Consider the following 20,442-nt stretch of genomic DNA (forward strand, 5'->3'; position numbering starts at 1 on the left):
GGCCCCCTATTTTCCTTTGCTTATCTTTTTATGTGCATAATTTTTGAAAGTAGTGATCCTCCTAATTATATACTTTTGCATCTAGCTTTTTCATGTAACACTGCATAAGAACACTTAATGAAATGTGTGATTTTAAAACACTATTTTAGATGGCTGTATATAGTATTTTGTCCAGTGGCCACACCGTTGCTTACTTGTATATTCACTATTGTTCACCACATCCCTCACAAAATCTTTATTTATAAGCCTCAGAACTTAATGGTGCATGAGATCAGGAGCCATTTGTTTGGGGAAGGAGGGATCTGGCTATGGGGTAGGTCCGGGCCTTGATGGGTCAGAGGCTCCCAGCATGGCCTATCAGCCCTAAGTGCCAGAGTCCTTAAAATGGGGCACCCATTTGAGTGGCCTTTGGCTGTTTCAGGAAGCTTCTCCTGACTTTTGCAGGGGTGAGATGATGGGACACAGGTTAGGTGAGACCTCCAGGTTGGGGCATTGGTGGAGTCTCATCTCCAGCCTCGGGCCTATGGCGGCGACCCAGTTCAATCTTCTTCCTTAAGCTTTTGGCTTTTTGACTCTTGCACTACCTCACAGCCAGGGCCTTGCCCCAAAGCTCCTGGGTATTCACCTTGGTACTATTCACCCTTCCCCAGAGGGGCAAGGGACAACAGTGGCCTGGGCCTAGGGCTGGAGCCTTGCTTAGCCACACTAAACATCAGGTTCTGCATTAACCTCTTCTCCCTGTGCCTCTTAATTACACTTTTGATGAAGATAATAATTAACAATAATTATAACAATAAATATTATCTTTCATTTTTGGAGATCCTAAGCCACTTTCAGTCCTACTGATTTATACCCCTTTTCCTTCTTCCCCACCCCAGTGAAAGGGTAAATTGAGGCATCAAGAGATTAGGAACTTTGAGCAGTCACTTAAGGAAGGGGAAAGGATTGGACAGGCTTTGCATCTCGTCCTGGCTCCGGCCTCTACGTTGCATTATTACTTATCCACTGAGCCCCAGTTTATCCAGACACATGGAGACAACCATGCCCAACCTGCAAAGTTGATGTGAGGATCAAAGAGTATTTCTGTAAAGTTCCTAGGCACACAGTAGGTGCCAGTTAGTGTTGTTATGTTGATGTTGTTCAGGGTCACAAAATGCACCAAGCTCAAAGCCAGAAGGGACTTGCCTGCACCCCCCCACCCCCCCGCCCAATGTGTGTCGCTGGAGTCCCTTCTACTGTGTGCTTACGCCGCCAGCTCCAGGCAGGAAGCATTCCTGCTTGGCTGATCAGAGAGTCTGGCTCACCAGACCAGAGTTGCTATTGTTTTCACTCCTTCTGCCTGGCACATTTTGCCAAGTGGGGTCATGTTTTCATACACCCCCTGCTCACTTGAGCGAAAGCAGCTAGGGCCCTTTCCTTCTGGTTTTTTCCTTGGACAGTCTTGAGAATGCAGGGTGTGGCATCACTACTATTTGCTAGTGTGTCTTTGTGGCCACACTTGTCTGCAAGCTCTTGCTAGAACTCAAAAGGCCAACAGGAAGCCAAAGAGAGTCATCTGGGGACAGGCTTTGGTTCAGGGTCCTTGTGCCCCACTGTGAGATCATATAGTTGGCTCTGCTTCCATAAGGCAGTGAATTCTAGCCTGGCTGGACAAAACTGACCTTTGAGGTTGTCCAGAGAAGACTCTTAGAGGCATTCTAGACAACTGCTCAAGATCTTGAGTTTTTGGGTTTTTTAGAAGATTTATTTATGCGTACAAGAACTTGGGTGTAAGCCAGAGGTACAGGGGATGAGAGGATTCACCAGAGAGAGTGGGGAGCAGAACAGGCAAATCTACTGAAATACACTGCTGAGGGGAGCAGCGGGTGAGGCAGGAGAGGTCTGCTGTGCCATGTGGGTTGCTCCCTGGCCGGCCAGGGATCGAAATCATGCTGCAGTGGCTGGCGATAGCTTGATAGTGCTGTTTTTAACCCCTGCACCACCAGGAAGGCCCAAGACCTTGAGTTTTGGGTGCTATTTCTCAGAAAGTCATGAACCAGTAGCATCAGCATCACTTGAGAGCTTGTTGGAAATGCAGACTCTTAGGCCTCGCACCAAACCCACTGAGTCAGAACTTGCATTTTAACAAGATCTTGAGGAGATTTGTGTGCATGTGAAAGATTGAGAAGCAGTGAGTTGCAGAACTGGAGCACATGGCTCTCAACCACAGGTGCAATTGGAATCACCTATTAAAAATTGTACAGATTCCCTAGGACCAACTTCAGATTGATGAATCAGAATTACTGAGGATAAAGTCTGGGCTCAGGTATTAGAACAAGAAAAAAGTTTCCTAGGTGATTCTAATGTGCAGCTGGAATGGACAATGGATTCAGCCCCTGTCTTTGGGCTGGGTGGTACTGTCGGCTTTGATCCTGATGGTGACAGTTGCTGTTTATTAAGCTCCCATTGTGGTTGAAGACCTTTACCCTTCTCGAGACTCTTTATTCCAAATCTGAAAGATGATAGTCCTCTTACTGTTTTACATATGAGAAAACCCGAGCTCAGAGAGGTGAATCCAGGCGCTCAAACCCACGCAGGCGCAGGCGGTGGGGCAGGGATTGTCTGCCCGGAGGCCGCTTTTGCCATTACTTTACTGTAACTGAAGCTTATAATGGTTTAGACAGGGCTGGTTCTCCTTGGAAAATCTGACAGGGGATTATTTTCTGGCTCAGTTTCAATGATACTTTCAGACTGTGGTTTTAGGATGGTTCAGTTTGAGGAGAAGCACAGTGGCTTTTAGTCTCAAATTTGTGTGTCTTCTAGAATGAAGGGGCAGAGAGGCAAGGTCAGTGACAGGCAAGTGAAAAATGATAGAGAAATCCTAGGGAAAGGTGGTATTTCCAACGGTCACAGAGAAAGCCTGGACTTTGGGGCCATAGAACCCTGTGCAGTTCTATTCATTTTAAGCTAGCTGTGGGGGTGTGAGCAAGTCACCTAATCCCTCTGTTCCCAAACTCCGCATTCCCCAGATATGCAAGGGGATAGCACTTACTGCTCTCTCCAGTTCTGCAAATCTTGAGTTTTCATTAAAGCTGGGAAACTGAGGTGTTGGGCAGGAGCAGATCAGACAGCAGACCTCAAGTCTTTTGCTCGGAGAGCAGCTGCGAGGCAGATGTGCATGGTCACCCTAGGGAGTCATAGAAAGCAAAGTGGAGTACCGCCCCTGCGCCCAAACAGGAAATACACAGAACCCTAAAACAGAACCTCCCCAGGAGTTTCGAGCCTGCAGAGAAAGCAGGCGAGAAGTGCAAAGCAAATGGGCCAGACGTTGAGAAATAGCCCTTTCTGTTCATGGTTTGAACCACATCCAAGCCTAACTTCTAAGTTCGAATAAGGATTTGAAAATCAGCCTGAGGCTCCCACGGAATCTAATCCAGGTTACTCTGTGTATCTTCCTTATAAAGTCATGGAATATCTGTGTTGAGGGAATGGAATGAGCGAGCATGAATGTTTCACTGCTTTTTTCATCGCTTTTCTTTTCAAGAAAACACTCTGCCCTTGAGTTCTACAGCACCTTACAGTTCAGGGAGACCTTTTATGCATTTCACTGCTGATCCCTGCAGCAGTGCCATGGGGCTAGATGGGTCTGTGGGGTTACCCCCCTTTTATAGGAAATCGGAGACAGGAAGCTTAAGCTGAAACAGGCCTAGGTGCTGAGTGAGAATGTTGAGGTGCCATCAAATTAGGGGCAGAGCCTGGACTAGAATCTGGTCTTCTGGCTCCAGGAACAGCAACCCTTTTGTTCCACCAGTTGCTGGTTTTCTCCCTGCCTTTGCCTTCCAGGGTCTGGAGGGGGCAACTGTTAATAGCCTTGGATTCATGAGCTCATATAATGCAATCAGTTTTAAACATGCTTTCCAGTTTTAAAACATGCTTTCCAGTTTTAAAACATGCTTTCCTTTTTAATCATACAGCCTCTACACATTATTTTTATTAATATTTTCAAATAACAAAGAGAAAGCCCCCTTTGACCAACCTCCCCCCGCTCCCGTTACCACTGCTCAGAAGGGCTGGATCCTCCTAGCCCTTCTTTAAAAATACATTTTGCATGTGTTACTGACGGATTATTATGATCCCCAACCATCTTGCCTGCTTTAATTGCCAGCTGTGTGTATGCATAGAGAAAGCAAACATTCTAATATTACCTTCAGCAAGATAAAACCAGAATGGTAAATCAGCTGGACTCATGGTTTAGAGCAGTGAATCTCCAACTTGGATGTGCATATGAGTCACCCGCAGATTTGCTAAAATGCAGATTCTGATTCAGTAACTTCAGAGTAGGGCCTGGGACCATCCTGCATCTCTAATAAAGTCCCAGTTGGTGCAGATGCTGCCGGTTGCAGGCCACACTTTTGAGTGGGCCTGTATAGAGCACAGTCTCTGGATCAAATGGACCCACAGCCTTAACTGCAAGCTGAGTGAATGGGGCACGCATATAAGCTTTCTGTACCTGCAAATTGGGGGTAAGAAGGACACCTTGTCCATAGAATTGTGGGGAAAAACAAAATGGAGTGGGCCTGTGAAGCATTTATTTTATTTTATTTTTTTTTAATAAATCTTTTTTTTTTTTTTTAAAGATTTATTTATTTATTTATACATATAAGCACTGGGTACAGTCAGAAGCGCGGGAGGGTGAGAGAATTCACCAGAGCCAGAGCGGGTTGTAGAGCAGGCAGAAGGACTGAAGTACACTGCTGAGGGGAGCAGCGGGCGGCAGGAGAGGTCTGCGTACCATGTGGGACCCTCCTCTGGTGGCCGGGGAGCAGCCGGGGATCAAACCTGCCCTGCAGAGGCTGCGGGCAGCTTCGCAACCCAGCGCTCAACCGCTGCGCCACCGGGGAGGCCCCTGTGAAGCATTTAGTTCAGTGCCTAGCACATAGTGAGCAAATGCTTAATAAATATTGGTTGCTATTGTTACCTGGAAACACATACCATAAAGTTGTCTAAGCCAAACAGAAAATGCTTGCTGTTGGTTATTATTTAGGACTGTTTATGCTGATGTACTTCCCCACTGTTCATTTAATCTTTTATCATTAGGGTTTTTAATATACCCTTTATAGTATTATTCCCATTTACCTATGGGGAAACTGAGGCTCAGGGCATGTAGGTGACTTAACTAGATCCACACAGCTAAGAAGTAGCAAAGACAAACTGACACCCAGGTCCTAGGTATAGGGCTTGTCGTAGACAGTGCAGCTGTTTCTCTTGCAAACATACTATGTGCATGGCCCTCTGTGGTGTGGGAGCTGGAGTAACCATAGAATTTATTATGGTAACTTTAAGTAGTGTGTATATCCATGCTCATTCTATGTCATACAGTTGCTTCAAATGCGTGTTTTCAAAGCCCTGGATGGGCAAACTCAGCCAGAGCAATTATGGAGCTTTTGGAAGTGGATTCCTTCAAAGCCAGCCATATGTGAACACCCTCAGGAAGTCCCTGGGTTCCCCAAATGTACCTAGGTAGGAAGGGCTCTCTGAACATGTCGTGGGTCACCCCAGAGCTTGTGCATTTTCAGGAATCTGAGACTGAGCTGGGAGGAGCCTGTTCTTCACACAGGCTCCTTGATGACACTTGGGACCAGTACCCCATGTTTTTCCCAGTTCCTCTCCGAGTGAGGTGGCACTACAATGAAGACTCCTTGTTGCAAAGAGGTAAACAAACAGGCCCAAAACTGTCCATGTACCCCACCAAGAGAGCTGGCTAGCTTTCCCTGCGGAGGCAAGACAAAGCAGAAAAGCCAGAAAGAACTGATGGAAAGAACTGATCTTCAGAGCCTATCTCTGCCTCCAGGCCAGTTGCCTGCATCCTCTCGTCCACAGCACCTCTGTTAAGCGGGCTGAGGTGGCCGGCGTTTAGCCTCCCTCACCTTCACAGACTTTGAGCTTGTGTAGGCCTGTGTTTTAAATCCGGGCTTTGCCATTTACTAGCTGTGTGACCTTGGACAAGCTACTTATCTCTCTGTGCCTGTCTCAACATGGTGAAATGGGGGTAGGAATAGTGTTTTCCTCATGGGCGGGGAGTGGGGGGTGTGTGTTGAGAGGGTAAATGAGACAATGGCTACTTAGCGTGTGGCCCACACAGCAAGCTCCGTAAATATTGTTCTTGTTACGCTTGTTATTTTGTTCCCTGTGGGAATTATACTCAGAAAAAGGCTGAGTGGAAGGAAGGCTTGGCTAAGACTCCATGGACAGGGCTGTGCCGGTGCCTGGCATTGTCCCTTCCCAGGGTGGCGACATGCTCCAAGAGGCTCTTAATACGTGTCACCTGATGAACCGGGAGAGCCAGCCAGAGGCTCTCCTTACTGCTCTTCAGCCCCCCATCTGCTGAGCCTCAGCTGGCAACTTCCTCCACTCTCCACCCTGGGGGGAGTTACAGCCTCTGGACCTAATGCCCCAGGGGTGAAGCCTGCCTTCGGCCCACTGGCTCTGTGAATTGCCTGTGTTTTTGGTAGCCACCCTGTCAGGACCAGTTGCTGCCCAACCTCCTGGCTGTAATTTAGGTTCCAGTGTCCTTAGCGGTGACCGGGGTGTGGGGGTGGCGGCTCTAGCTTACCTTTCTGTTTTAAAGCAGCCCCCTTTGCAATTGCTTGTGGGCCTCTCTCAACAGTTGTTTTCTAAACAGAGTCTCCTTCCCTCCCCTCCATTCCTTCCCCTTAGGAATTTTGTCCTCTTTTCTTACAAACTTTCAGCTGAAGTTACTCCCTCAGAGAAGTAAATAAGGAAACAAAACAAATGCTTCAAGCCACCAGGGGAGTTCGTTGTTTCAAGGAATCCCTTTGTCAGGCAAAGAATCCTTTTGTAAAGTGAATAATCGGTCACTGTGGATTTCTGTTTGGGATTTTTTTTTTTTGTTCAGGATCTTTCTCAAGAGTGGGGGCAGGCTAGTTTGTAGACCTGGGGTGGGGAGATGTCTGGCCTCCTCTCAACCAACCCAGGGCGGCCAGTGTGGCTTCTAGATCTTCTGATTACCTTTAATCCTTCCGCTGTCTTTCTGCCTGGCTCTGGCCAGCCAACATCGATCACACTGGCCCGGAAGGTGGTGACCGGTTTGTGTTTCTTGCTCTGTTTTGTTCCTTTGCTTCCCCAATCGCATCTCCATGGAAACAGGTGCAGCCTTTGTGTTGCCTTTGCTTTGGGCAAATCGATGCTGTGTGGGGATTTTTCTTTCCTCTCAGCCCTGCCCACCCCTCCCCTGTTGGGGATCAAAAGGGGAGGTGGGGCAGCCCAGGAGGTGACAGGAGGCTCTGTGGTGGCCTGGGGCACCCAGGGCAGGGCAGCTACAGTCAGTCCTTCAGCCCCCTGCCTGGGGCCCTGGGGGAGGTCCCTGGCCTGGCCTGGCTTGTGTGGTCATGCATCCTGAGACCACTGATAGAAGGGAGTGTGCGGTGGTGTATAGGCACTGTTCTCAGAGGCAGCTGCTGGCCCCTGAGCGGAGGCCGCGTGGTAGAGCTGGCACCAGCTCCCTTTCTTAGGCAGCACCACCTGGGTGTGACCTTTAACCTTTCCCAGCCTTGGTTTCTCCTGAGAGGGTGAAGTTTGGACCTCTTTGGTAATGTGACTCCTTTACCTTAAAGAACCCCCGCATCTGGGTAAAGCTACAAAGTTATTGTCACATGATAGTTGTAGGTGAACTGTAAATCCTGCATTTAATTCAAACCAGTGAATTGCCTGGGTTGAAATGAGACATTCACCTTATGATACAGACTCCCCCCACCCTCAACTCTTCCTCCAGCTCAGGGTGCCCTGCGTTCATGTCTAATAACAACCTTTACGGGAACCTTCTGTTCCAGGCCAGAGAACAGATGCTGGCTGGAGCAGCCCAGGGTAGCTCTGCAGTGTCCTCACGGTCCTCCCAGCATTGAAGTGACAGTGGACAAGGTGGCCCACACGGGACCTGGCTTCCTGTAGTGAAGCAACAGTTTTCTACCAGGGCTGTTTGGCTGCCACGCTTTCCATAGCCCTGCTATCACTGCTGTTTCAAGGAATGATGTTATCCAGCAGGGGAAACAGGCTTTAGCAACACCTCAGGCTGACTCTAACAATCAAGCTAACCTCATTGACTGACTCACCCTGCTCCAAACTTCACTTTACTCTCTGAACTCTCCACCCATCTCTTTGTTTAACCTCAGATTTGCAGTACCCAAAAACCTCCTTCAGTCTAGAGCTGGAGCCAACCTGCTTGAGGAGACCTCTGAACCAGTTAGGTGATGCTTTCATGGTTAGAAAGTTCAAGTCATTCCAGTAGCCCTCTTACAGAATGGGCACTGAAGGGAGCTGCAGTTCGCAGGGATCTATACTGGGTAGTGAACTCTAAGGTGTTTTACGGTCAGGAAGTTTCTTCTGGAATCTAACCTAAATCCCTTTTTATTTTGTTCTGCCTTTAAGAAAGATAGAGAACAAAGAATAAGTATCCTTAACACTTAATTCAAAGACCCTTAAATCTCTTCTCAGCCGTGGCTAAACACACCCCATTTTCAGGGTTGCCTCCTTACTTTCTCTCCTTCCAGCAGAACAATGCCAAAGTTTCCTGTTGGTAAAACAAGGAGAATAAGTAGCTGCCTCTTTGGGTTGGTGTGAAAATTAAATAAAGACTGTGGGGCTTCATCTTGCCAAGTGCCTGGCATATGGTTCATTTTCAATTGCTCTTGTTGACTCTGAATACATTTTACTTCCCCACTTACTTTTATGTCACTCAGGATTCCCAGTTTTCTTCTCCACCTCTCCTGTGTAGAGCCCCTAGACTTGTGGGGCATCCATCTCACTGTCCTGCCCCTGGGGCAGGTGTAGGCCACTTGGGGCAGGTGCAGGCCATCCCCCTCTGCTGCTCCGCAACCAGCAGGCCAGGAGACTTGGGTATGGGGGAGAAACATCTTTTCACACCAAGAGCATGGAGGGCATGATTTCCTCTCCCTATTTCTCAGTTGACCCCGGGAGCTCCAGTTGGGCCTGCTGACTCCTGGGCTCTCCCGCCTTATCAAAAGAAGCCTTTAGCAGAGACAAATTGTTCCTGCTCCTGCAGACAGCCGCCTGGACCTGTGCTTTGTCCAAAGAGTGAAGTATAGAGTTACTGTGACCCTGAAACCCCAGGGAGTAAGGGCTTCAGAAGTAGTTGGCTTTTTTAAATTCAAGATTTAAAAAAAAAAATCTATTTCCCTTTGAGCCAAAGATACCATAGCAGAGTGGTTGAGAACAAGGATTGTGGAGCCAAACTGCCTGGGTTCTCGCCCAGCTTTGCTGCCGTGGGCGCACTTACCTCCCTGTGTCTCAATCTTCTCTGTGACACATAGGAAGTGCAAAAAAAAAAAAAAGTGTTTGCTATAATTTCCCTAAGGCTTTGAAAAATTTGCCTAGTGTAGCTGTTTGGTTTAAAATTTCCTCCCCTCCCTTTCTTCTGATCATCATAAATATGCATATATTTTGTCTGCTCTATGCTTGGGCACTGAGCTTGGTGTTTGGGCACAGAGAACTGAATGAGATCAAAAGAAGCCCTACTGTCCAGGTGGGCACTGTCTGTTGGGACCACCAACTGGCACGTGGGCAATTATGATATCATGTGACTAAGTGCTGACATGTTGATGATGCAGGAGCAACAAGAATCTTAAAGGCTAAGGTCACATGGGGGGTGACCAGGAGTGCATCTGGAAGACTTCCTGAAGGAGAAGGCCTAAAGCCTGAATTTGAAAATAAAGAGACTCAGTTTGTCAGGGTGCGACTTCTGCAGCTGAGGTGTTAGGGTGTGGGCAGGGCGGTGGCCAATGCCGGCCAGAAGAAGGAATAACCTGGGATTCAGCCATACTTGGGCTGGAACAACAGGTCACTGGAGGACTGGTTGACCTACCCTGGGAGGTTGAAACCTCCTCCAGAACCAGATCCCTGGAATGGGAGGTACATTGAGTGGGGGACCTCAGTGTTGAATATATTCTCTCCAGCTGGTCTCTGGGCTGCCTTGATACTTTCCAGCTCCTGCAGCCACTGTTCCTGACCTTTCTCCCATCTTAGATGGTAATTACCTAACCTGCTCTGGGGTAGTCTCTTAACTGGGAGCAACCCAGAGTACCCCAAGCCTCTTTGACTTATTTGGGACTTGGAGAATGGGGCTTGTGTTTACCTCAGGAGATTCTGATTGAATAGCTTTGTGTTTCTAATGCTCCTCAAATTCCACTGCACCTGGCTGAGAATCACTGCTCCTAGGATATCTAGATACATTTAGGGTTCCCTGCTGAGGCAGTGATGGCTCTTCCTGTCCAGTCTCCTTGTAGTTTTTTTTCTTTTACTTGTTTTTTAAATTTTAATTATTTTTGCGTAGAAGAACTGGGGTGTAAGCTAGAGGTGCAGGGGTAAGAGGATTCACCAGAGACAGAGTGGGGAGCAGAACAGGCAGATCTACTGAAGTACACTGCTGAGGGGAGCAGCGGGCGAGACAGAAGAGGTCTGCTGCACCATGTGGGTAGCTCCTCAGGCAGTAGCGGTGACAGCGTGATAGCACTTTGTGGCCCCTGTGCCACAAAGCAGGCCCTACCTATTTTTTTAAATCTCATTTTATTCTTCTAATGGGGATCTCTATCATCTTATTTTTTTATTTTGGCTTTGTTATTTAAGGAAAAGATATTATTAGATAGTGAAACCAGGGCACAAAGAAGTAAAAGTTTCTGAGGTCACAGAAGCCAACATCTGCTTTACGGAATCTGTGGTCTCCACAGCCTGCTCAGTATGCCTTGTGGACAGAGAGCTTGTGTGTCCTGAGTCCCAGGTGTTTGAAGAAACGGGGCAGGGTCTGCTCCTCTGACATTTACAGTCTTCATTAGGAGGCAGTGTCTTCATGCTGCCCTCTGGTGGGTTCTGGGCCTGTACAATCACACTCATTGTTCCCAGTTGCTCTGCCTGTTTGTCTGGACATCTGTTCTCTTAACAACATCTACCCATAAATCCTGTCCTGAGTACAGGGTGTCTTAGCTGGGGAACAACAGAGCTGGAGACTGGCAGCCAAGCCTTTACCATGGTGACCTGAGGTGTGGCCGCAGCTGTGTATGCTCTGGCAGCCGGGACACCTGCACCTCAGACTGCAGTTGGGTGTGTGTTTAGCGGTCTCTGGGGCCAGAGAGCAGGCGACATCTGCTACAGTTGGGAGGATTCCTTCCAGAAACCTCTCTGCAGGTTTCTGTTGTAACTCATCCTACTGTAATTCTGTTTCCATGTAGAAAAGACACTCTTACCTCATACATCTTGACATACAGTAGGTGCTCACTAAGCATTTTTTGACCAATAGTGGATGGAGGAGTGGATAATTAGAACTCTGTGCATGAGCCTGTGGTGTCTGTGAATAGCACAGATTCGCTTCATTTAGGACATGAAGAGGACCTCCTGGGCTGTGAGGGTCCCTGCAGAAGTGTCTGTCCCGGTCTCTGCCCTCACTGTTGATATAACTGCCCAGCACTCTAACCCCTAAGAGTTCCCTCACCTCTCCCAGACCACCAGGCCTCTTAAGTGCTAAGTGGCAGAGCAGAGAGCCAGAGAGATCAATACTGGCTGAAGTTTCCAGAGACTGCCTCATGGAAAAGGGGAACCTGAGTTAGCTCTTGAAGGGTGAGAGGGCTTGTTGGGGGTGGATGGAGGAGAGGTGCAAATCAGCGTTCCCCAAGAGTGGTCTCTGGGTCAGTGGAGAACTTCCCAGGTATGCGCAGTCTTGGGCCCCATCCCAGACCCAGGGAACCAGGAGTTCTGGGAGTGTAGCCCAGCATTGCGTGTTTCATAAGCCCTGAGGTACCCCAGCTGCCGAGGAAGGAAGGGGTCTGGTCTTACATGAGAGGCTGAGGGGCTTGGAGGTGACTTAGTTCTTCTGTTGGCAGCTGGAAGTGCAGAGAAAAGATAGGAGGGAAGATGGAAGAGCAGTTAGGAGACATCCAGGGAAGCAGGCTTGGGGTGCTGAGGTTTTCGGCAGAATTGGTGACCATGTCAAGTGGTCCTGTGAAGGGTGAGCAGACAAGCCCGGTGACACATTTGATCTATGCCACACTTTCAAGCACTCTTTCTCTTTTCTTTTATAAAGGAGTTGATTATTATATGCTAGTTATGGGAAAACATAAGAAAGCATAAAAGGCGGGTGTGTGAAAACAGATCTCCACTGTGCGGGGCGCTGGTGGCCATGTTGGTGTATTTCCCTCCGGCCCTTTCCCATGCATTTTTTCCTGTGTGTAATTGAAAGCATACTGTGTGTGTCGTTTGCATCCTGTAGTCTTTGCTTAACAAAATATATGTCTTTCCCTGTGTTTTTAGACTATCTTTTTATCATCACAGGAGTTCCGTTAGTTGAGCAGGATGGTGCTGGTAAGGAAGAAGTAACTGAGGTTAACAGAGAAAAGGAGAGTTAAGTCATGAACTTCAGTCAGCAAGGAAGCTGACTACCTTACAGCCTGGGCTCTGTAATTCATAAATTGTAGGGTGGGTGGGGCGGGGGAAAGGGATTCCCTGTGGATCAAAATAGACTTAAAGGACAAACATTGGGCAGGAATAAAGCAAGTGTCCAGGGTTGCACATTTGAGTCATAAAGAAAGGCAACCAAGTGGTTCCTGCAGACGTCAGCCCAAGGCCTGCAGGCGGTTCTGGGTGGCTGCTCGGCTTTCTTGGCATGAGCGGTTACAAGGTGTTTCCCTTATGTTGATTTATTAAGCTTCTAATTGTTTTGTGTAGTTTTCGCTATATATTTTACTTTATTTTATTTATTTATTTTTTAAGGACCTACATCTTTTTTTTTAAAAGATTTATTTATACAAGCACTGGGTACAGTCAGAAGTGCGGGAGGGTGAGAGACTTCACCAGAGCCAGAGCGGGGAACAGAACAGGCAGATGAAGCAAAATACACTGCTGAGGGGAGCAGCAGGCGGCAGGAGAGGTCTGCGTGCCATGTGGGACCCTCGCCGGGCATGGAACCGGCACTACAGAGGCTGCGGGCAGCCTCGCAGCCCAGCGCTCAACCACTGCACCACCGGGGGAGACCCTATGTATTTTACTTTATTTTTAAAGATGAGAAGGAAAAGGCACTTGCTTGAGGGTCCATGTGTCAGGGGCAGACACAGTTCTTGAACCCTCTCCTTGGGGTCTTCCCTCCTTGTTGTCCCCACACTTGACTTGTCTGCTAACCAACCCCCTAGTCTCCAGCCTTCTGATTCTTGGAGGAAAATGCTGATTTACAGCTCATTTTGTTTGATTTTCAGGGCCAAGTTAAGGCCACTTTGGGGGAGAATGGTGATGTCCCTTCCACTCACATGGGGGCATCCTCGAGGAGGCTGGTTGGTAGGCAGGAGGGGCCGCATTCCTGTCATCATGTGCCATGTGCGCTGTGGGTGGGACCTGGCTTGGCTTATTTCTCTGATTAGTTCAAATGTATAGACAGGCCCGAAGACCCAGTCATTGTGTGGTGGTTAGAACCCTTTTTCAGCTTATTTCCTTACCCTGACCCATTGGGTTTCTTGAGACTTTTTTTTTAATAAACATACCCCACCCCCACATGGCTCCCTGTCGCAGCTGCCCTGTTTCCCCAATTCCTTCCACTGCTACGGAGAAGCCTAAGAGGCTGTGCCAGGGTCACCACATGCACCCAGGAGCGGCCACTGTGGATGAGCCCTGGTGCTGAGAATCCCCTTCCTCCTGCCAAGGCAAACTGGGAAGGCCTGTCTGAGTCTGGTCCTCTGAGACCAGGCCCCTGAGAGTGTTGAAACCAGAACTTGAATTCTGAACTAGGTTCTGCTTCTCTCTGCCAAAGTGTTGAATTTCACAGAAACCAGGACAAAGCTTTGGTCTTGCATGAGGCCAAGGTTACCAGTGGGCAGAGGATCTAGTACTCATCCTGGCTCTGCTTGCCCAGGAGAGGGTATCTTCCTACTAACCCGCCTTTTCCAGAGGATGTGGAAAGGCTTCCCTGTTAGGGGATTCCTTGGTCTCCCCCAGATACTTGTAATGAAATTCTTCAGTTACAGTGAGCCAGGATTTCATACTATAAAGGAAGAGGGCCTCTTCCTTTTAGATTCTAGAACAGCATTGTCTGACACAAGTCTCTGCCATGTTGGGACTGTTCTAAAATAGGTACCATTCAGTGTGATGGCAGTTAGCCAAGTGGCTGTTGAACACGTGACATATGATAGTGTGAACTGAGGAACTGAATTTTAATTTTCTTTAATTAAAATTTAAAGTCAGCCACACTTGACTAATAGCTCTCTTGTCGGACAGTATAGTTCTAGAAGGAGTAGGTCTGAGAAGGCCATCAGAGGCCAAGCTGAGGTGTTTTGGGGCTGCCTGCATTCTCAGATAGGCATGTGTACACACATTACACATTTCAGAAAGGCCCTGGGTAGTGTGTCCTTTTATAACAAAGTCTGGTGTTTAAATATTCTTATCTCTGGGCCTCCCTGGTGGCACAGGGGTGAAGACACAGCACTATGAAGCTGTCCACAGCCACTGCAATGCAAGTTCGAGCCCCGGCCAGGGAGCCACCCACATGGTACGGCAGACCTCTCCTGACTCACCCTCTGCTGCTCCCCTCAGCAGTGTACTTCTGTCAGTCTGCCTATTCTGTTCCCCACTCTGTCTCTGGTGAATCCTCTTACAGCGCCCCCACAATCCCCGCACTTCTGGCTTGTACCCCAGTTCTTGTATGCATAAATATTAGAAAAAAATAAATACATATTCTTATCTCCAGTGAGGCAGAGTGGCCACTGGCCACAGATGTGCCCCCATGCGTGACATCTCTTTGTCCTCCAGCAACTGGAGATGAGCAGGGTAAGACCTGAAGAAATGGTGTATCTGAAAAGTCTGAATTCACCATCACATACCTCGACACCTGGTGTCCCCCACTACCCCCACATGCCCCTGCTCCTCTTTGTTTCTCCCCTTTAGGAAGAAAGAATCTAGTTTGGTCAAGGTGTGGTACCTGGCTGGCAGGCACACTTGTGTGTGTAAGGCACAGTCACCAGGGTGGGCAGCCCAGGTTGGCAGTTTCGATCTTATTTCCTATTTTGGATTGAATAGCTTGGCTTCAAGTAAAGAAGGATTTTTGCCTTCCACAAAAGGTTGGAGTCGGGGTTAGCTTTCGGTTGCTCGTTGTATGTCTGTCTGTATTTTTGAAGCAAGATGGATGATGGGGGCCTCCCCGGTGGCGCAGCGGTTGAGCGCTGGGTTGCGAAGCTGCCCGCAGCCTCTGTGGCGCTGGTTCGATTCCCGGCTGCTCCCCGGCCACCGGAGGAGGGTCCCACATGGCGCGCAGACCTCTCCTGCCGCCCGCTGCTCCCCTCAGCAGTGTACTTCGGTCCTTCTGCCTGCTCTGCTCCCCGCTCTGGCCCTGGTGAATTCTCTCACCCTCCCACGCTTCAGACTGTACCCAGTGCATGTATAAACAAAAACAAACGAACAAACAAATAAATAAATAAATAAAAACATGCCTCTATAAAAAAAAAAAAAAAAAGATGGATGATGGGCCCGAAGGTGTACTAGGGTATCTGTTAGATGAGCTGGTCCTCTTATTCCCCCCTTTCCAGGTCCCCACTTTCCCACTGCCTAGTCTATCCTACTTTGTGATATTTGTTGAATGAATGAAGTGAGTGATTTCTGCCTGCCAGCACACCCTTGAGGACAGAGCCTCTGCTTATCCTGTCTCTAGACTCCTGCTCATCGCTTCCTCTCCCCCAGCATTGCAGGCAAGCCATCTCTCCTGTCTCTTCCCGCTAAGACTGGCAGACACACGCTTCATTCTCCAGCACACTAACCTTTTCTCAGAGCTGTTTCCTAACATATCATAAGCTAGTGATTCCAAATGTCCCAGAAAGCATCCCTGCACCACCATCTCCCCCCATCCCCGTGGAATGTGTGACTCTGCAGGCCATGTGAACAGCCCTGGTCAACAGGGGTGTCATTGTCCTCTGGCCCATTCCATGCAGATGGGGACAGAGCCCCTCTGTGCAGGCCAGGATTTCCTGTGCCCTGGTTGCTCTCTCTGAATAGCCCAAGCAGTGCCCTCTTCTGCCCGGTGATTCATAGCCTCTTCTCCAACCCAGGGCCTCCTCCTGCTTGATCTATGTCTTTATTTTTTATTGTTGTAGAATATAGACAGCTTGAAATTCACCACATCAACCATTTTTAAGTTGCAATTCAGTGGCATTAAGTATATTCACAGTGCCATACTGCCATCACCTCTGTCCTTTTCCAGATCTCTATCATTCCCAGCAGAAACTCTGTGCCCATAAAATGGTAACTCTCTATTCACCATCCCTTCAGTCTCTGGTGACCCCTCTTCTAATTTCTGTCTCCTAGAATTTGCCTGTTCCATATAGCTCACAGAAGTGGAATCCGTCATCTACAATATTTGTTCCTTTGTGTGTCTGCCTTCTATCACTTTGTATGTTTCCAGGGTTCATCCCTGTTGTAGCATATGTTGGAATTTCATTCTGTCTTACAGCTGAGTAATATTCCATTGTTGCATATGAATGTACTACATTTTCTTTGTCTAGTCACCAGTTGATGGACACTTGGATTGCTTCTACCTTTGGGTTACTGTGAATAATGTTGCTATGAACATTGGTGTACAAACACCTGTTTGAATCTCTGCTTCTAGTTCCTTTGGGTAGATACTGAGGAGTGAAATTGCTGGCTCATATAGTACTTCTGTGTTTCACTCCGAGGAACCGCCAAGCTGCTTTCCACATTGACTGTATTGTTTCACATTCACACCAGCAAGTTACCTCATTATTTTTTTTTAATTCTTAATTTAAAACTATAGAAATAATGCATGTTTGTTGTAGAAACTTCAAAGGATGCAGAGGAGCATAAACAGCGAAAGTTCTCCCTCATACAACTACTTTTTAGCTAACTGCCACTTAGTATTTGGTGCCGATTCAAGTATACACTCTGACACTTCAACAAAAACTGTAGCGTGTACACATGGCCTGGCAACTTGGTTTTTCATGTCAGTCCCTGTTGGTACCTGAAGGTCTCAGCTGCATGCATTTTGTGGATGTTCCTGGTGCAAGTTTTTGGTTATTGGATATTGAGGCAAGTGGGCTTCCTTGGTGGGTTTTGTTCTCACAAACCTCTCTGCACTTACAGCTTTGCACACTCAAACTACCATTTCACCAGATGGCAGCTGGTTTGGGGAATAGGAGCTGTAATAGTCATGGGGGAGGCCATCCAGCCCAGCACCACCCTCCACACCAGTCTCAGCTTTTCCCAAGTTGCCCTCTGCTCTCGGGGCAACTAAATTAAGCAGAACTGTGAGCTGCTTTGTGAAGGAGGGCCACCCACCTGGCCTCAGCGAGCAGGCAGCACCCTCCGGATGGATGGGTGGAGAGGGGAGCAGAGGGTATGTGTGTGAGAGAAAAGAGAGAGAGAGAGAGAGAGAGAGAGAGAGAGAGAGAGAGAATGTGTGTATATGCCTGGGCATACATCGTGTGGGGTGGGGCCAGGGTTTCTGTTGGGTCTATGAGAAAGTGCTGGGGGGCTATCAAGGCACACAGTCCCTTCACACACTCTGGGAGATCCAGTTTAGATCTGGCAAAAGGCCGCCTTTCAAGCCAAGGACCAGCCTGTCTTTTGCCAATACCTTTTTCTGCAGGGCCCCAGGCAGCTGGTGGGAGAGTACAAAGAGGCCTGGAAAATCCATAAACTGCATAATCAGCCCCTGCATCTTGGCCGCTTGACTCTGTTTATTGCTTCCTGTCCCCGAAAGCCCTTTGCAAACAGAGAAGCTTTGAGGGGGGTAAGTTGGACCTGGTGGGTGGCCTGCCCCTGCCAGACGTCGCACAATACGGATGGAACAGGCAACTTCCCCAAACAAGCTGCCACCCCCAGTGGAGCAAGCGCAGGAGCTGAGGGTGGGGAGAAATGAGGGGGTGTCTGAGAGTGTGAGTGGATTCCCCCACCCCCCAGGGAGCTGTTTACTTTGTAGTTGACAAAGGACAAGGGTCCTATTTCTACCAATTTCCTTGCGGGCCTGGAGGTTAAGCTGTAATGAGGCACAGGAAGGGAGCAGGGGTAGCCTCTGACTGACCCCTGCAAGGTGGGGAGGGGGAAGCAGGGGGCCCATTCCCTGGGATGCAGGGACAATCCCAGCTCTGCTGAGGCCTTGTGGGGCTTGCTCAAAAGACTGTTATTCTTTTTGTTTGTATTACATGAAAAAAAAAATTTCCCCTGTTAACTGACTTTTCTGTCTTCCTTCCTTCTCACCTCCCCAACCTGCACCCTCCCTCCTCCAGAATTAGCTCATTCACTCCACTAGCTTTCCCATCACTGCTGGGGCTGAAACCTTACCCTGGACACAGTCTTGCTACCCTGGACACAGTCTTGCTGTCTCAGGGCTGCTGGGATGCCAGAGGGTGGTTGGTTTGCTGCACTTTCCTTGCGTCTGGGCGACATGGGGAACACGTGGCACCTGCATGAGAGGAGGAGGCCTGCCTTCCTCTGGAGGGGGTGGTAGTGCAGGGAGGCCACCTTCCCAGAGCTGGGACCACCCCCCCCCCAGCCCCAGCCAGATTCAGATCTGGGACTCCCACAGTGGTTGTGGTTGCCTTTCTGCTTCCTCCTTTCGCTTGGTTTCCCCGCCATGGAAGATGATTGACCACAGCATCTCCATTTACCCGCTTTGGGAGCTCTGATTTAAAGTACAGTGGAGATGGGTTGGCCTTTGAGGGGCTGTAGGTTTGCGGGTACTTTTCTGCAGGGGGCCTGTCTAAACAGACTTCCACTTGGGACCTGTGTGTGTCTGAGCCTGTGCTTTGGGTTGTGCAATTCTGAGCCCCACCCTCCTAGCTCCTTCCTGAAAGTGAAATGCTACAGTCCTTGCTCAAGAACAAAAGCCCCACGCTCAGCCCAGCATGTTAATGATTTTTCGAGTGTGGCCACTTCCTTCTGCCGGACCTGACTCACTCCAGCTGCTGCCCGATGTGGTCAGGATGGAAGCACAATTTGACCAGAGCCAGACTGGGGCAGGGAGGTCCCAGCAGGGTGGGAGTAGGAGTTTCCCCTCAGCCATCACCACCTTTGCAGAGGAGCATGGAGCTGACCAACTCACCAGCTTGGCTTTGACCTGGGGTCACCCACTTCTTTTTCTTCTCCTGACTGCTACACCTGGCCACTTCTTTCCTGCTCCAGGATGCCTGGAGGTGGCATCGCCAGCTGACCCCCTGTCCCAGCCCTACTGGAACTTCAGTTTCCTTCTTTTGCTCATGCAGATGTGCAGAGGCTCACCATTATAAGTGGGGTGATGGTGTGGTGAGTAGTTAGGGGTGTGGACTTTAGGGTAGAATTCTTACTTGGTCACTTTCTGGCTTTGAGACTTCAGACAAGTCAATTAATTCCTCTCTGCCTCAATTTCCTACCTGCAAAATAGCACTTCCTGCCTGGTAGCACTGTTGCCAGGATTCCTGTAGGTGCAGTGGCTAGCATAGGGCTGGGTGAGTTGCTGCTGTATATGCCCTGCCTGTTGTCTGGTGGAAAAACTTTGTGGACTGTCCTCCAGCTCTGAGAACTGTGAAGTGTGGTGCACATGTGAGGCACAGTCATTTGGGGGCAGTCAGCATGCTCAGAGTGAGAGCATGATCTATTTTGGGATTCTTAAAAGTTTAGGATCAACAGTCCCTGGCTACAATTCCCGGCTGTTTTCCACTGTGGAAGCTGAGTTTTCATTCTTGCCTTTCCTGCTCATCCTTCCCCTTTGCTTATTTTGCACATGTGAACATAGGTTCCCCATACACAAAGGTAGTATGACTCTGTGGATGCTGATAACTCCCACAACTCAACTGTCAAGGATGCATCTTGAAGTATGTCAGTCGTGTCTGCCATCAACATGCAATGCTTTAGCACTCGTGGAATACATCCTGTTTTAATGGTGATCACCTGGGAGCCAAGGATCTGAGGAGTGTTTAGCTCAGTGTGTTTGGAAGGTCCCAGCAACTGCAGGGTGTTCCCTGTGACATCGCCTCTCACTCAAGACTGGCTAACCGTACAACCCCAGTTGTTGGCTGCGGCTATTCAGGCTACACTCCCTGTCTGGCCCTCCCCCCACCCATGCCCATTCTTCTACAGGACGAAGGGGGCATGCAGGGTCCATCCCGGCTGACTGTGTCCCTGTGAGACAGAGGGTGCAAGTCTGGGCTGGTGGGGTGATTTGGCAATGCCTTTTGTTTGATGACTGTTGACTAAGCCCAGGTGTGCAGACTCTGTGTACAGAATCCTGGTTGGCTCAGTCTAGAGTGAAGAAAATAAATGTTCAAGGGAGCAGGGAGGTGGCGTGGATAATCCAAAAGCCATTTGTTTAGGGCCTGGAGCCAGAGATAAGGTATTTTTGCAGATTTCCCTAAACCGACCAGACAGGAACTCTTTTTAACATGTATTTACAGTGAACATTGGCTACTCCAGGGGCTG

At 48.9% G+C, this 20,442-nt stretch overlaps 1 protein-coding gene and 1 long non-coding RNA gene across 5 annotated transcripts in view; one reads left to right on the forward strand and one right to left on the reverse strand.

The window, feature by feature from the left end:
* The window catches only part of CUEDC1 (CUE domain containing 1), a 72,394-nt gene that overhangs the window by 21,530 nt on the left and 30,422 nt on the right, over nt 1-20,442 (forward strand). The gene's annotated exons all lie outside the window — the stretch shown is intronic.
* LOC119232680 (uncharacterized) lies at nt 2,473-9,537 on the reverse strand. 3 transcript variants are annotated; one of them, XR_005122176.2, is made up of 4 exons: nt 9,293-9,537; nt 8,721-9,072; nt 3,032-3,166; nt 2,473-2,798 (listed from the first exon to the last, which is right to left on the reverse strand). It is a non-coding gene; the product is annotated as an uncharacterized LOC119232680 (long non-coding RNA). The 3 variants fall into 3 exon arrangements; XR_008549753.1 differs by having other exon boundaries at nt 8,721-9,077; XR_005122175.2 differs by lacking the exon at nt 9,293-9,537 and having other exon boundaries at nt 8,721-9,169.

This window comes from Talpa occidentalis, unplaced genomic scaffold (assembly GCF_014898055.3).
Source record: "Talpa occidentalis isolate TD23 unplaced genomic scaffold, MPIMG_talOcc4v2.1 talOcc4.7, whole genome shotgun sequence".
Lineage (NCBI taxonomy): Eukaryota > Metazoa > Chordata > Mammalia > Eulipotyphla > Talpidae > Talpa > Talpa occidentalis.